The sequence below is a fragment of the Bubalus kerabau genome, chromosome 10, assembly GCF_029407905.1.
Source record: "Bubalus kerabau isolate K-KA32 ecotype Philippines breed swamp buffalo chromosome 10, PCC_UOA_SB_1v2, whole genome shotgun sequence".
Classification (NCBI taxonomy): domain Eukaryota; kingdom Metazoa; phylum Chordata; class Mammalia; order Artiodactyla; family Bovidae; genus Bubalus; species Bubalus kerabau.
Genome location: NC_073633.1, coordinates 50,034,941 through 50,048,635, shown reverse-complemented (window position 1 = coordinate 50,048,635; position 13,695 = coordinate 50,034,941). Strand labels below are relative to the sequence as shown.

General features: G+C 42.9%; 1 pseudogene; it reads right to left on the bottom strand.

Moving 5' to 3' along the window:
- Positions 1 to 8,158: 8,158 nt before the first annotated feature.
- LOC129622098 (TLE family member 5-like) lies at positions 8,159 to 13,369 on the bottom strand (annotated as a pseudogene).
- Between the last annotated feature and the right edge of the window lie 326 nt (positions 13,370 to 13,695).

Here is a 13,695-nt window from a genome sequence, read left to right as displayed (position 1 = left end):
AATAAAACAGAATTTCCCATCCTTTCAGGGAATTTCACAGAGAATTTCTTAGTACTCGAATTTTCAGTTCCCTCTTTGCGTTTGGTATCTAGAGATTTCACATAGCATTTTGTGATTTTTGACTATACTTCTAAGCTTATTTTAAAACTTTAACCCATTTCATGTTTTTGTATCTGGAGTTTTTTTCTGGCTATCTCAGTTTACTATCTTAGTGGAAGTGGGAGTCTCCTGCAGGGATTTTTTTCTCAAGTGGAGATCATGTTAGGGTACTTCTTTGATGGTTTACAGTTCTAGGAATAAGATCCAGGTGTCTCGTGATGACCTGTAAAACCTGTTTCTTTCTTGTCTGGCTCCTAGCTGTCCATCTCTTGCAGTCTCAGGAGACATGAATAGGTCCTAAGACTCACCCTGCTTTCTAGTGCCCCCTTGTCTTTGCATATGTTGCTCTCTTCCCTATAAAGGCATCCCTTCTCCATAAGTCTGAAGCTTGCTTACCCTGTAAGACCCATTTAGGGAGCTGATGCCTAAGACCAATCTTTCCAACTCAGCTCATTCCCAAGAGTAGTTTAAATGCCTATCTCACGTGCTCATCACACTCATAGCTCAGGGAAAGCTTTTTGCCCTGAGTATCATTGTCTATTTGTGTGTTGGTTTCCTCTGTCTGGTTGGCTCCTGGCTGCCTCTAGCATTTCCAGTGCTTCTACATCCTAGGCATACTGTACCTTGGTAAATGTTGGGTGGTCTTCCCTGGTGGCTTAGGTGGTTAAGAATCCATTTGCAATGCAGGAGATGCAGGTTCAATCCCTGGGTCAGGGAGATTCCCTGGAGAAGGGAATGATTACCTACTCCAGTATTCTTGCCTGGAGAATTCCATGGACAGAGGAGCCTGGAAGGCTATAGTCCATGGGGTTGCAAAGAGTCAGACATTACTGAGTGACTAACACAATAAGTTTTCTGTATGAGTCACAGAAGTCTCAAAATTTCTTCTGGATAGGGAAATATATCTCAATAATATTTTTTATAAAATATATTTTGTTGATTGTTAAAGCCTTTATATAGCATTGGCACAACTCAGATAAATAAAGACTGTTAGAATTTCAAATCTAGAGAGAACCTAGATATTCTTGTTGTTCAGTCACTCAGTCGTGTGTGACATTTTGCGACCCCACAGACTGCGGCACACCAGACTTCCCAGTCCTTCACTATCTCCCAGAGTTTGCTCAAACTCTTGTCCATTGACTTGATGATGCCATCCAGTCATCTCATCCTCCATCACCCCCTTCTCCTCCTGCTCTCAATCTTTCCTAGCATTAGGGTCTTTTCCAATGAGTTGGCTCTACTCATCAAGTAGACAAAGTATTGAAGCTTCAGCTCTAGCATCAGTCCTTCTAGATCGACTAGTTTGATCTCCTTGCTGTCAAAGGGACTCTCAAGAGTATTCTCCAGCACCACAGCTCAAAAGCATTGATTTTTCTGCATTAAACCTTCTTTATGGTCCAACTCTCACATCCATACATGTGCTTGTGCTTAGATGCTCAGTCGTGTCCAACTTTTTGCAACCCCATGAACTATAGCCTGCCAGGCTCCCCTGTCCATGGGGAATCTCCCGGGAAGAATACTGGAGTGATTTGCCATGCCCTCCTCCAGGGGATCTTCCCAATCCAGGGATGGAATCCAGGTCTCCTGCATTGTAGGCGGATTCTTTACTGAGCCACTGGGGAAGCCCAAGAATACCATAGCTTTGACAATACAGACCTTTGTTGGTAAGGTGATGTCTCTGCTTTTTAGTATACTGTCTAGTTTTGTCATAGTTTTTCTTTCAAGGAGCAAGCATCTTTTAATTTCATGGGTGCAGTCACCATCTGCAGTGATTTTGGAGCCCAAGAAAATAGTCTGTCACTGTTTCCATCGTTTCCCCATCTGTCTACCATGAAGTGATGGGACCAGATGCCATGATCTTACTTTTTTGAATGTTGAGTTTTAAGTCAGCTTTTTCACTCTTCTTTCACCTTCATTAAGAGGCTCTTTAGTTCCTCTTTGCTTTCTGCCATAAGGTGGTGTTATCTGCCTATATGAGGTTATCGATATTTCTCCCAGCAATCTTGATTCCAGCTTGTGCTCCATCCAGCCTGGCATGATGTACTCTGCACAGCAGTTAAATAAGCAGGGTGACAATATACAGCTTTGACATACTCCTTTCCCAATTTGGAACCAGTTCATTGTTTCATGTCTAGTTCCAACTGTTGCTTCTTGACCTGCATACAGGTTTCTCAGGAGGCAGGTAAGGTGGTCTGGTATTCCCATCACTTTAAGAGTTTTTCATAGTTTGTTGTGATCCACACAGTCAAAGGCTTTAATGTAGTCAGTGAAGCAGAAGTAGATGTTTTTCTGAAATTCCCTTGCTTTTTCTATGATCCAATGAATGTTGGCAATTGGATCAAAATTCTTAGAGATTACTTAACTCATCTTTATTCTCTGCATAAAAAAATGTATCTTTCTTTGTACCAATTTCTGTGTCTAGCCACAGTGTATGAGAATGCCTCTTTCTGCTCACACTTTCTTCCTAGCCTAGGTATTTTCAGTGTCTTATATCTTTGATAGTAAATTGGGTGTATTGTATATGTTTATTGGAAATTTATCTTTCTTCATTTCTGAAATGTCTGTTTATATCCTTCTCTCAGTTTTAATAGGGATGTTGATATTTTTCATATTTATTTGTAAGTGCATTTTATAACTAAAGATATTAACCCTTTGTTTCTCATATATACTACAAGAGTTTTTCTAGATTTGTTTAACTTTCTTTAGAGTGTCTTCTGTACCAGTGGTCAAATGTGTCAGTTTTCCTTTTTGGTTTCAAACTTGATGCCATTCTAGGGATTACCTTCTTCACTGAGATTATAACAGAACAGAGTATAAAATTGTTCTATCCCTAAGAAAACCATAATTGAAAAAGACACATGTACCTCAGTGTTATTAACTACAGCACTATTTAGAAGAGCCAGGGCTTCTCTGGTGACTCAGCTGGCAAAGAATCTGTCTGCAATGCATGAGACCTCAGTTTGATTCCCAGGTCGGGAAGATCCCCTGGAGAAGGGAACAGCTACCCACTCCAGTATTGCTTGGATAATTCCGTGGAAAGAGAAGCTTGGCAGGCTACAGTCCATGGAGTTGCAGAGTCAGGCACAACTGAGCAACTTTCACTTTCTTTCACTTCAGAATAGCCAGGACATGGATGCAACCTAGATGTCTGTCAACAGATGAATGGATAAAGAAGTTGTGGTGCATATATACAATGGAACATTACTCGATCATGAAAAGGAACAAATTTGAGTCAGTTCTAGTGAGGTGGATGAACCTAGAGCCTGTTAGTACACAGTGAAGTAAATCGGAAAGAGAAAAACAAATATTGTATGTTAACACATATATATGGAATCTAGAAAAATGGTAGTGATGAACCTATGGGCAGGGCAGGAATAGAGACTCAGACATGGAGAACAGACTTGTGGACACAGGGAGAGAAGCACTGAAATATGTACATTACCACGTGCAAAACAGATAGCTAATGGGAAGTATGGTGTGACACAAGGGGCTTCCCTGTGCTCTGTGACAACCTAGAGGGGTGGAATGTGGTAGGAGGTGGGAAGGAGGCTCAAGAGGGAAGGAATATATGTAAACCTATAGCTGATTCATGTTGATGTATGGCAGAAGCCAACACAACTTTGTAGGGCAACTATCCTCCAATTAAAAATAAATAAATTAAAAAACTGTTCTATATTTAACAAAATGTGCTGAGTGGCTCAATTGTGTCTAACTCTTTGTGACCCCATGGACTGTAGCCCGCAAGGTTCCTCTGTCCATGGGATTTCCGAGGCAAGAATACTGGAGTGGTTGGCATACTCTACTCCAGGGGATCTTCCTGACTCAGGGATCAAACTTGCATCTCTTGTGTCTCCTGTATTGGCAGGCAGATTTTTTACCATTGTGCCACCTGGGAAGCACCATTTAACAGTACATTTTATTATTATTTTTTACATTTCAGATTTTAGTCCACCTAACTTTTTTTTAATGTGAGAAAATAATCTCACTTTATTTGCCCTCACATTTTTTATCGAATTACTCCAAGGCTGTTTCTACAGTTTTATATATTACTAATTCAAAGTGAAGGCACTGGTATATTTTCATGAAGAGCACAGAGAGGAGGGCAGAGAGGTCTGGATCTCCTTGCTGAGCGCTAGCTCTGCCTATTCTCTGATGTTGTGAGGTTTAATGGAAATGGTTTGTGTGACATACTGGCACCGAGAGGAATGTACTGTCATTGGGCACCTTTATGACTTAGTAGTAGTAGCATTAATTGATTTTTTCTTCTCTGGACTCTTATTTTATTCTGTTGATCTGTTCATCTATACCTGTCCCGGGATCAGATCAAATCAGATCAGATCAGTCACTTAGTCGTGTCCAACTCTTTGCGACCCCATGAATCGCAGCACGCCAGGCCTCCCTGTCCATCACCAACTCCCAGAGTTCACTCAGACTCACGTCCATCGAGTCAGTGATGCCATCCAGCCATCTCATCCTCTGTCGTCCCCTTCTTCAGCCCGCAATCCCTCCCAGCATCAGAGTCTTTTCCAATGAGTCAACTCTTCGCATGAGGTGGCCAAAGTACTGGAGTTTCAGCTTTAGCATCATTCCTTCCAAAGAAATCCCAGGGCTGATCTCCTTCAGAATGGACTGGTTGGATCTCCTTGCAGTCCAAGGGACTCTCAAGAGTCTTCTCCAACACCACAGTTCAAAGGCATCAATTCTTTGGTGCTCAGCCTTCTTTACAGTCCAACTCTCACATCCATACATGACCACAGGAAAAACCATAGCCTTGACTAGACGAACCTTTGTTGGCAAAGTAATGTCTCTGTTTTTGAATGTGCTATCTAGGTTGGTCATAACTTTCGTAAGCGTCTTTTAATTTCATGGCTGCAGTCACCATCTGCAGTGATTTTGGAGCCCCCAAAAATAAAGTCTGACACTGTTTCCACTGTTTCCCCATCTATTTCCCATGAAGTGATGGGACTGGATGCCATGATCTTCATTTTCTGAATGTTGAGCTTTAAGCCAACTTTGTCACTCTCCACTTTCACTTTCATCAAGAGGCTTTTTAGTTCCTCTTCACTTTCTGCCATAAGGGTGGTGTCATCTGCATATCTGAGGTTATTGATATTTCTCCCGGCAATCTTGATTTCAGCTTGTGTTTCTTCCAGTCCAGGGTTTCTCATGATGTACTCTGCATATAAGTTAAATAAACAGAGTGACAATATACAGCCTTGACAAACTCCTTTTCCTATTTGGAACCAGTCTTTTGTTCCATGTCCTGGGATAGTATTGCTTTAATTTCCTGCCGTTTGATCAAATATTTTATTATCTATTAGGCAAAATCCCTTGTGTGGATTTTAACTTCTTGTAAATAATATGAAACATCTTTTTTATTGACATATAACAGTACATTTCGTTGCTCCTTTTCCTTGTCCTTAGTTATTGTAAAAGCATCTCAATATTTTTTAGGGTTTAGTATTTTAGTATCCAGAATGTAATTCTAATTCAGAAGTTTAGGAAAAGATGGCAAACAATGGATGTCATAAGAAAAAGTTGAATGGTTAGGTTTATTTGGATTTACTTGATGTATCATGAAGAAGAAATTAACTTGTTATGTTCTATCACCTCTGAGAACCAAATGAGGAAATAGGTTTAAATTGCAACATGGGTTTTGATTAAACAAAAACAAAAAATTTTTCTTAAAAATAAAAAAGTAAGTCTGATCAGGGAGTGAAGCATACTTCCAAAGAAAATGTTAAACAATATTCTGAGGTTTTCTGATTCTTTCTTATATCTTTGTACACGCTTGGCCTGTGGAAGGGAAAGGAGCATCTCTCTGTTGAGTGTTTAAGGGACTTTCTAACTTTAGGATTCCATGAATGTTAACCTTTAATGCAAGCTAACCTGCATTTTGGAGACTTTCCATGCATGTTAGGAACCAAAGTGCCATCATCCTCAACAGAGTCCAGTTTAATAATAGTTTTGCACAATAATATACAAGTCTTAAAAGCACTTGTTTTTCTTTATTTTACTCGGTTTCTCTTGACTTGTCATTAGTATTTCGAGCATATGAATGAGTCATTATCTCTTAAAACATGCCTCCTCCTTTGTTTACTTTTTGCACATATGCCCCGAGACAGGGAGCAGCAGGAAATGGCCCATTACTGGCCACTATCAAATAGTGATCTGCAATTTCTTTCACTGCATGGTTTATTTTTTTTTAATTCACACATCCACTCACTTTATTAATGCTTTTCCACACCTAATGCACATTTCTGATGCTGCTGTACATTTGAGAAAATTCTCAAAATATCACAAGTGAGCTGGAAACAGAGAAATAATGGAGACTTAGGGCACTACAGTTCCCAGCAAGGTCTTAACTTTCTCATAACTTTATTGCTTTGGATTAACATCAATCAACCAAATGATTCTGGGGTTAGTCTTACAGTGGGTATTGTGAGATTAAAAAGAAATATTTATTTATTTCATTATTTATTCAATAGTTAGCAAATATTTATTGAGAGCCCTGGATAGATGCTGGAATCTACTGGAAAGAAACTACACCCAAATCTAGCCAGATTTGCAGACATAAGTGTTATGAGTGCTATAAAAAAAGAAGAGGGATCAAATTTATTTATTCAACATGCATCTCTTGACCCTCCTTCTTGCTTTGTGCAAAGCATAAGTGTTATATAAATTGGGGAGTGGATCAATAGAGGCTTCCTGTAAGGAGTTGAGTGCCAGCTAAAAATATAGGGACTTTCAGAAGTCATAGGTAAATGAGTTGCCCTTGTAGTGCATGAGCCAGATAATCACTGAGGCACTGGCAGAAATTTCCCTCCTGTCTTCCTACTGCCTGCCACCCTGACAGCCACACAGCACATGGACTGCCATTTCCGGGGAGGCAGCAGGGCAGCTGTGGAAGCCACCTCAAGCTGGCAGAAGGAGAGGTCAGCAGAGGGACCTGAAGTGTCAGTGGAGGGGAAAGCAGGCAGAAAGATATATCTTCCCAGCCAGGGAAGGTTCTGAACAGGCCCAGGTGAGGGACCAGTATAGGTCTCTACAGCCATGTTCTTCCCCTGTGCTCTGAAAATGGGAGTTTCACATCCTTTCCAACTTATGTCTAAATCCTAAATCACATCAAGAACCATGCCTTCCCTCCCGTCACCCAACCATTCATTCAATCAGCCATCAAATCGTTCTGCCAAAACTTCACATTTCTCATTGGCCTGTCTCATAGAGCTCTTCCTCCATTTTTTGCTTCTCCTTCTGGGTGGTTTTCAACCTTGGATACATATTGGAATTACCTGGGGAGTACTTGATGCTTGACTTCCATCCCAGAGATTCTGATTTAAATGGTCTGAAATATGGCCTGGGTATCATGATTTTAAAAAGCTCTCCAAGTAATTCTAATGTACTTACAAGGTTTAGACTCATTAGTCTTAAAAATAATGTGATCAATGTTCCATCTAATTCATTAAAGGAAAGAGAGCACTGCTAATCATGTTCATCTGTTTGTCAGGAAAAAAATTAAAAAACTTGAATTAGAACCATAGGATTTTAAGTAGATATTTGGTTAGGATTGTTGTCTATAAAGAGTTTCCAGGGAAGAAGATGAAGATGGCAGTGGCCAGGGGATGGTCCTGTGAGACTGAGGGCTATAGAGGGCAGGGTGAAATACGGTATCTTTGGGAGCATGGACAGCTCCTACATCATGAAGGACGTGCTCCCAGGGCCCTACCCCAAGGCCCTAGAAGAACAAGTAACCATAGCCAAGAAGTATAACATACAGGTGGAAGATGAGGAGCCCTGGCTGGATGATGGCATAGGATATGGCAACTACCTGAAGTTCCCTGACAGTTCACAGCAGGAGAGGGATCCATGGTGTGACTGGGACCACCCAGACCTGATGTAGAACTGGGGTGAACCAAGGCTCTGGGACCTGGGTGTGTGTATCAGAAAACATATGGATGCGTCCTCCATGCCCGTTTCTTGGAATCTCACATGTAAGCAGCTCCGCAGCTTCACAGCCTTCATGACATTCATGTTTTGGATGTGGGGAGAATTATACCACTCACCTGCCCATGTGTGGAACCAAAGCTGCATCCTTATACTGATCGGCAACTGGAAGTGGTCTGCAATCCCACCACAGAGATAGAGCTGGTGGTTCATCATGAGATCTGGGGAGGCTTTGTTCCCCGTAAGTGGCTCTCTCATCCCTGGAGATTGAACCTTAATAAAATTCCTAATGAAACTTAGTGCTGTGGAAGTAAAAAAGAAACAAAAAGAAAAAAGAGGTTCTACTTCAGTGTGGAGTTGTAGAAGCAAGTCCAGAAGGAGGCAGTATGTGAATACTATGGTGGCAGCATGGACTGAGTATTTGTGTCCCCTTAGAATTCATTCATTGAAATTCTAGCTCCCCATGTAATGGGAAAAGCAGGTGGGGCCTTTGGGAGGTAACCAGGTCATGAGGGTGTAGGCCTCATTCATGGGACCAGTGAGAGACCCAAGAGCTCTCTCTCTCTCTCTTTCTGCCCTGTGAAGATACAATGAGAAGATGGCAGTCTGCAACCTGGAAGAGGACCTTCTGTATCCATTTGATTTTAGTATCTCCTTATTGTTTAAGCCACCTGGTCTATAACACTTCTGTTTTAGCAGTTCAAGCTAAGACACGTTATGACAATTAATCAAGGAAGTTAGCATAAGGGAAGGTGAGGAGTTGTAAGCAAGCATTATCATGTTGGATTTATCAGGAGAATGCCTGCCCAGGCTTTTCTAAGAAATTTTATACAATTTAATCAGTTCATGGGCATGTGGACAAAGGATAGCTTAATGCACTGAACAGTGACAGATAGTTCTAAGAGCAGTTGATCGCCTTCTTCAGATATCCAAAGGGTTGTGTCATAGAATGAAAATTAGATTCTTTGGAGCCAGAAGAAAGAATGAGGGTCAAAAAGGCAGTGCTTCATGGAAACATATATTCATTCAATATAAGGGGAACACTTGTCTTTTCAAAATGCTGCCAAGTAGTGAAGTGGGCAGCCTCAATGGGTAGAGAGATTCTTGACTCAGGAAATATTAAATCAAAGACTGAAAAATCTTTTATTGGTTATTCTGTTTGTGAGAGATGGGTATATGTGAGAGACATGGTAGGAAGAGGCATGGTATCCACAAGACATTGCGATGTAAATACTCATGTTTAAACATGTACATATGTGTAACACACATGTATAGAACTTAGACTTTCCTTTATTAAAAAAAAAAAAAAACCTTGAAATGAGAAAAGAAAATGCAGCCAAGGTTGAGGCCTGGATCCCATGGAAATCAAGGCCTGTGTAAGAGTCTTTCTTCTCATCTTCATTTCTTACACTGCTCACTGCCACTTAGAAAAAGTGGCCTAGAATAGGGTCAGCAATCTGCCATGTACATACAGAGGAGGGGCTTGGGCCAGCCATCAAAAGACTGAGGCAGAGTGCCGTGTGGACTTCATACTCTCTGACCTTTCTGTTCTCCTGCTGCGCATGAACCCTGTTCTTTGACCCTCAGGTCTCTAAACAATCATGGTGCCTTTCTGTTGTGCACAGCTGACCCCTGCCTTCACGGTGTCTGCTGCAGAATGCCATCCTAATGCTCTCATGTCCATTATTTTGTCCTCTCCTCTCCAACCTCCTTTCTACCAGATTCCCTCCCAAACTTTCCCATCTGTTTAATCTCCAAATATAATGACCTGAGAAATTTATGTTAGTGTTTTGAATTGGTTCACCTATCCTTGGGAATCAAGAAAATAAATGGAGGTGTTCTTGGATATGTGTGGTGGATTTGGAGGGTAGAGGTTGGTGTGTGGACCTGCAGAGAACTTTTTTCTTGTCCTTAGTTCTAGGGCCAGGCAACCTGGAAGCCTATTTGCAAGGCTGCCAAATTTTGATTTAATTTATGGGTACTGAGATGAAAAGTGTTATCCTTCTTAGCCAGGTATTTCTTTCTTTTGTAAAACTGGGCAAGTTATAAACATTGTTCCAGTGATAATTTCTATGCACAATAACTACAAAAACATTTCTCATATAAAGTTCAGTTTTAGTGTGGAAGAGAAAGTAAGTATGGCACATTTCCAAAGTAGCAGAAGGAATATTTGCAGGAAGACCGTCATCTGTTTCTTGTAATGGACACTCACCCGTACAATACCCAGGGGCCTTAGGGTTTCTTTAAGAATTTTATTTCAGTAGTGTGCTGTAAAAGAATAAAACTGGGAGATTCTTTTTCTTGAAGTAAACATAGCAAGATTTTCTTCTGTCTGGGAAGACTTTTTTTTGGTCCGGGAAGATTAAAAAATTTTTTTTACTGGTTTTTATTTTTATTGCATTTATTTATTTAAAGTACCTTCATCTTTATTCCTAGGTGGTGCAGTGGTAAAGAATCTGCCTGCCAATGCAGGAGAATCAAGAGACTCGGGTTTGATCCCTGGGTCAAGAAGATCCCCTGGAGGAGGGCATACTGACCCACTCCAGTGTTCTCTCCTGGAGAATCCCATGGACAGAGGAGCCTGGTGGGCTACAGTCCATAGGGTTACAAAAACATGACTTAGCAGCTGAACAACAACAACTTTATTTGGGAAAGGGAGAAAGGGAATTCTGGGTCATCACCTGCCCCACTCTGCTCCATGATCTAAACATGTTGTCCCCAATCCCTCTTTCTTTCTTGGGTGAGGGGAGATAACCAGGTGGGCGTGGGCATCGGGAAGTAGTGGAGGATGAGTGTGGAGGAGGGAGGGTCATGGGGACTCCAGTACAGCAGGGTCAGCTAACATTGTGGTTGCATGCAGTGCCAGGGTAGGAGGTGGGGTGTTCCAGGAGGGGCTCACAGGAGGATGTCAATTACACGTGTGTGAGTCCAGGAATTGCAGCGGGTGTTGACCTGCTAGACATTTTGTTCCCTTCTAACCTGCCCTCCCATTTGCATTTCTAGAGTGCAGCTTGCCTTATCTGTGGCCTGAGGAGGTATTCACCCTTTTAGGCTGCATGGGGAGAGGAGGAAGGCCAGGAGTCAAGGGTAGGAGCAAAGTTGGGGGTGGCACATTGGCAGGGCGAGGGCCGCAATAGGTGCTACCATAAATACTAGCAGAGTTTAGCCAGTCCTGAGCATGGAACAACAGACTGGTTCCAAATAGGAAAAGGATTACTTCAAGGCTGTATATTGTCACCCTGTTTACTTAACTTATATGCAGAGTACCTCATGAGAAACACTGGGCTGGAGGAAGCACAAGCTGTGATCAAGATTGCTGGGAGAAGTATCAATAACCTCAGATATACAGAAGACACCACCCTTATGGCAGAAAGTGAAGAAGATCTAAAGAGCCTCTTGAAAGTGAAAGAGAGAGTGAAAAAGTTGGCTTAAAGCTCAACATTCAGAAAACTAAGATCATGGCATCCAGTCCCATCACTTCATGGCAAATAGATGGGGAAACAGTGGAAACAGTGTCAGACTTTATTTTTGGGGGCTCCAAAATCACTGCAGATGGTGATTGCAGCCATAAAATTAAAAGACACTTACTCCTCGGAAGGAAAGTTATGAACAACCTAGATAGCATATTTGGAGAAGGCAATGGCACCCCACTCCAGTACTCTTGCCTGGAAAATCCCATGGATGGAGGAGCCTGGTAGGCTGCAGTCCATGGGGTCGCTAAGAGTCTGGACACGACTGAGCGAATTCACTTTCACTTTTCACTTTCATGCATTGGAGAAGGCAATGGCAACCCACTCCAGTCTTCTTGCCTGGAGAATCCCAGGGACGGGGGAGCCTGGTGGGCTGCCGTCTATGGGGTCACACAGACTCGGACACGACTGAAGCGACTTAGCAGCAGCAGTAGCAGATAGCATATTAAAAAGCAGAGACATTACTTTGTCAACAAAGGTCCGTCTAGTCAAGGCTATGGTTTTTCCAGTAGTCATGTATGGATGTGAGAGTTGGACTATAAAGAAAGCTGAGTGCCAAAGAATTGATGCTTTTGAACTGTGGTGTTGGAGAAGACTCTTGAGAGTCCCTTGGACTGCAAGGAGATCAAACCAGTCCATCCTAAAGATCAGTTCTGGGTGTTCATTGGAAGGACTGATGTTGAAGCTGAAACTCTAATACTTTGGCCACCTGATGTGAGGAGCTGACTCATTAGAAAAGACCCTGATGCTGGGGAAGATTGAGGGCAGGAGGAGAAGGGGACGACAGAGGATGAGATGGTTGGATGGCATCACTGAGTCAATGAATATGGCTTTGGGTGGACTCTGGGAGTTGCTGATGGACAGGGAGGCCTGGCGTGCTGTGGTTCATGGGGTCGCAAAGAGTTGGACATGAGGGGTCGCAAAGAGTTGGACATGACCGAGCAACTGAACTGAAATGAATGAGCATACCATGTCTTACGATGAACCTGGCTCTTTCTCGATGTCTGTCTCCCTTTTGTCCCCTCCCCTCCTCATTTCAGCTGGCCACTCTCTGACTTCTTACCTGCCATAATCCTTCTGGTGGGTACTACCATCATGCCCGTTATTGTCTTCCTTGGAGAGGTGAGCCAGGGAACACAGACAGGTAAGAAGAGGCCAGTGCCTGTGCTAAGTCCCAGCAGTGAAGGGGCTGTAGCTTCCCCAGGTGGTGGGGTCATGGCAGGGCGAGAGCCTGCAGCTGGGAAGCTGGAGGGCTTGTAGTTTCTGTCAGATGATGGAGTTCAGCTCAGGAACTGTAACCTGCTTATTAGCCCACTGGATGTTTCCTAAGAACTGCTGCTACTGCTCTGGGGAAAGGTAGGGTGGGTCCTGGCACTTATCCCATTCAGCCTCTTGAAGATTTCGGCTTGCTTGTGCATCTTGATGTTAAAGCTGCAGGATATTTCCTGTGCTTAGTTCCTCAGTCATGTTTGACTCTTTTGTGACCCCATGGACTGTAGCCCACCAGGCTCCTCTGTCCATGGGATTCTCCAGGCAAGAATAATGGAGTGGGAAGTCATTCCCTTCTCCAGGGGATCTTCCCAACCCAGGGACTGAACCCACATCTCCTACATTGGCAGGAGGATTCTTTACCACTGAGCCACCTGGGAGGCCCTAGGATATTCGTAGTACATCACATAATGATGCTGGGTCTCTGGCTTCTTGCCAGCCAGCTTGTCACATTCAAGTTTCAGACTATGGTACTGAGCCTGCAGCAGCTGAACCTCATGTTTGATGAGGTTGCAGGGGTCTGAGGTGGTGAATTTGAGTTGCTGGAGTGGGTGTGACCAGCCAGAATGCCTGCTTTGTGCTGACATCTTGTTAAGTCATGGTGGGGCCCAGGCTCCAACTGCTCAGGGCAACCTCACCTTTGTCTCCATAGCACGGGTCCACAGCTCCCAGGGTCTTCGCTGCAGCCTCCTGTGCCTAGCCTCGCCTGCTTCCTGCTTTCTGTCTTTTTACATGTCTTATCTGAATTTTGTAAATTAGACTCCCCCTCCCCTAACAGCAGAAATGTGGGTAAGAATAGCAAACATCTGAGAAAGTGAGCTGCAACAGGTTTTACTCCCCCCGCCCTAATAAAGGACTAGCAGTCTAACATAAGTTAAAATTTCTTTCTCAACACTTTCAACCTCACCTCTAG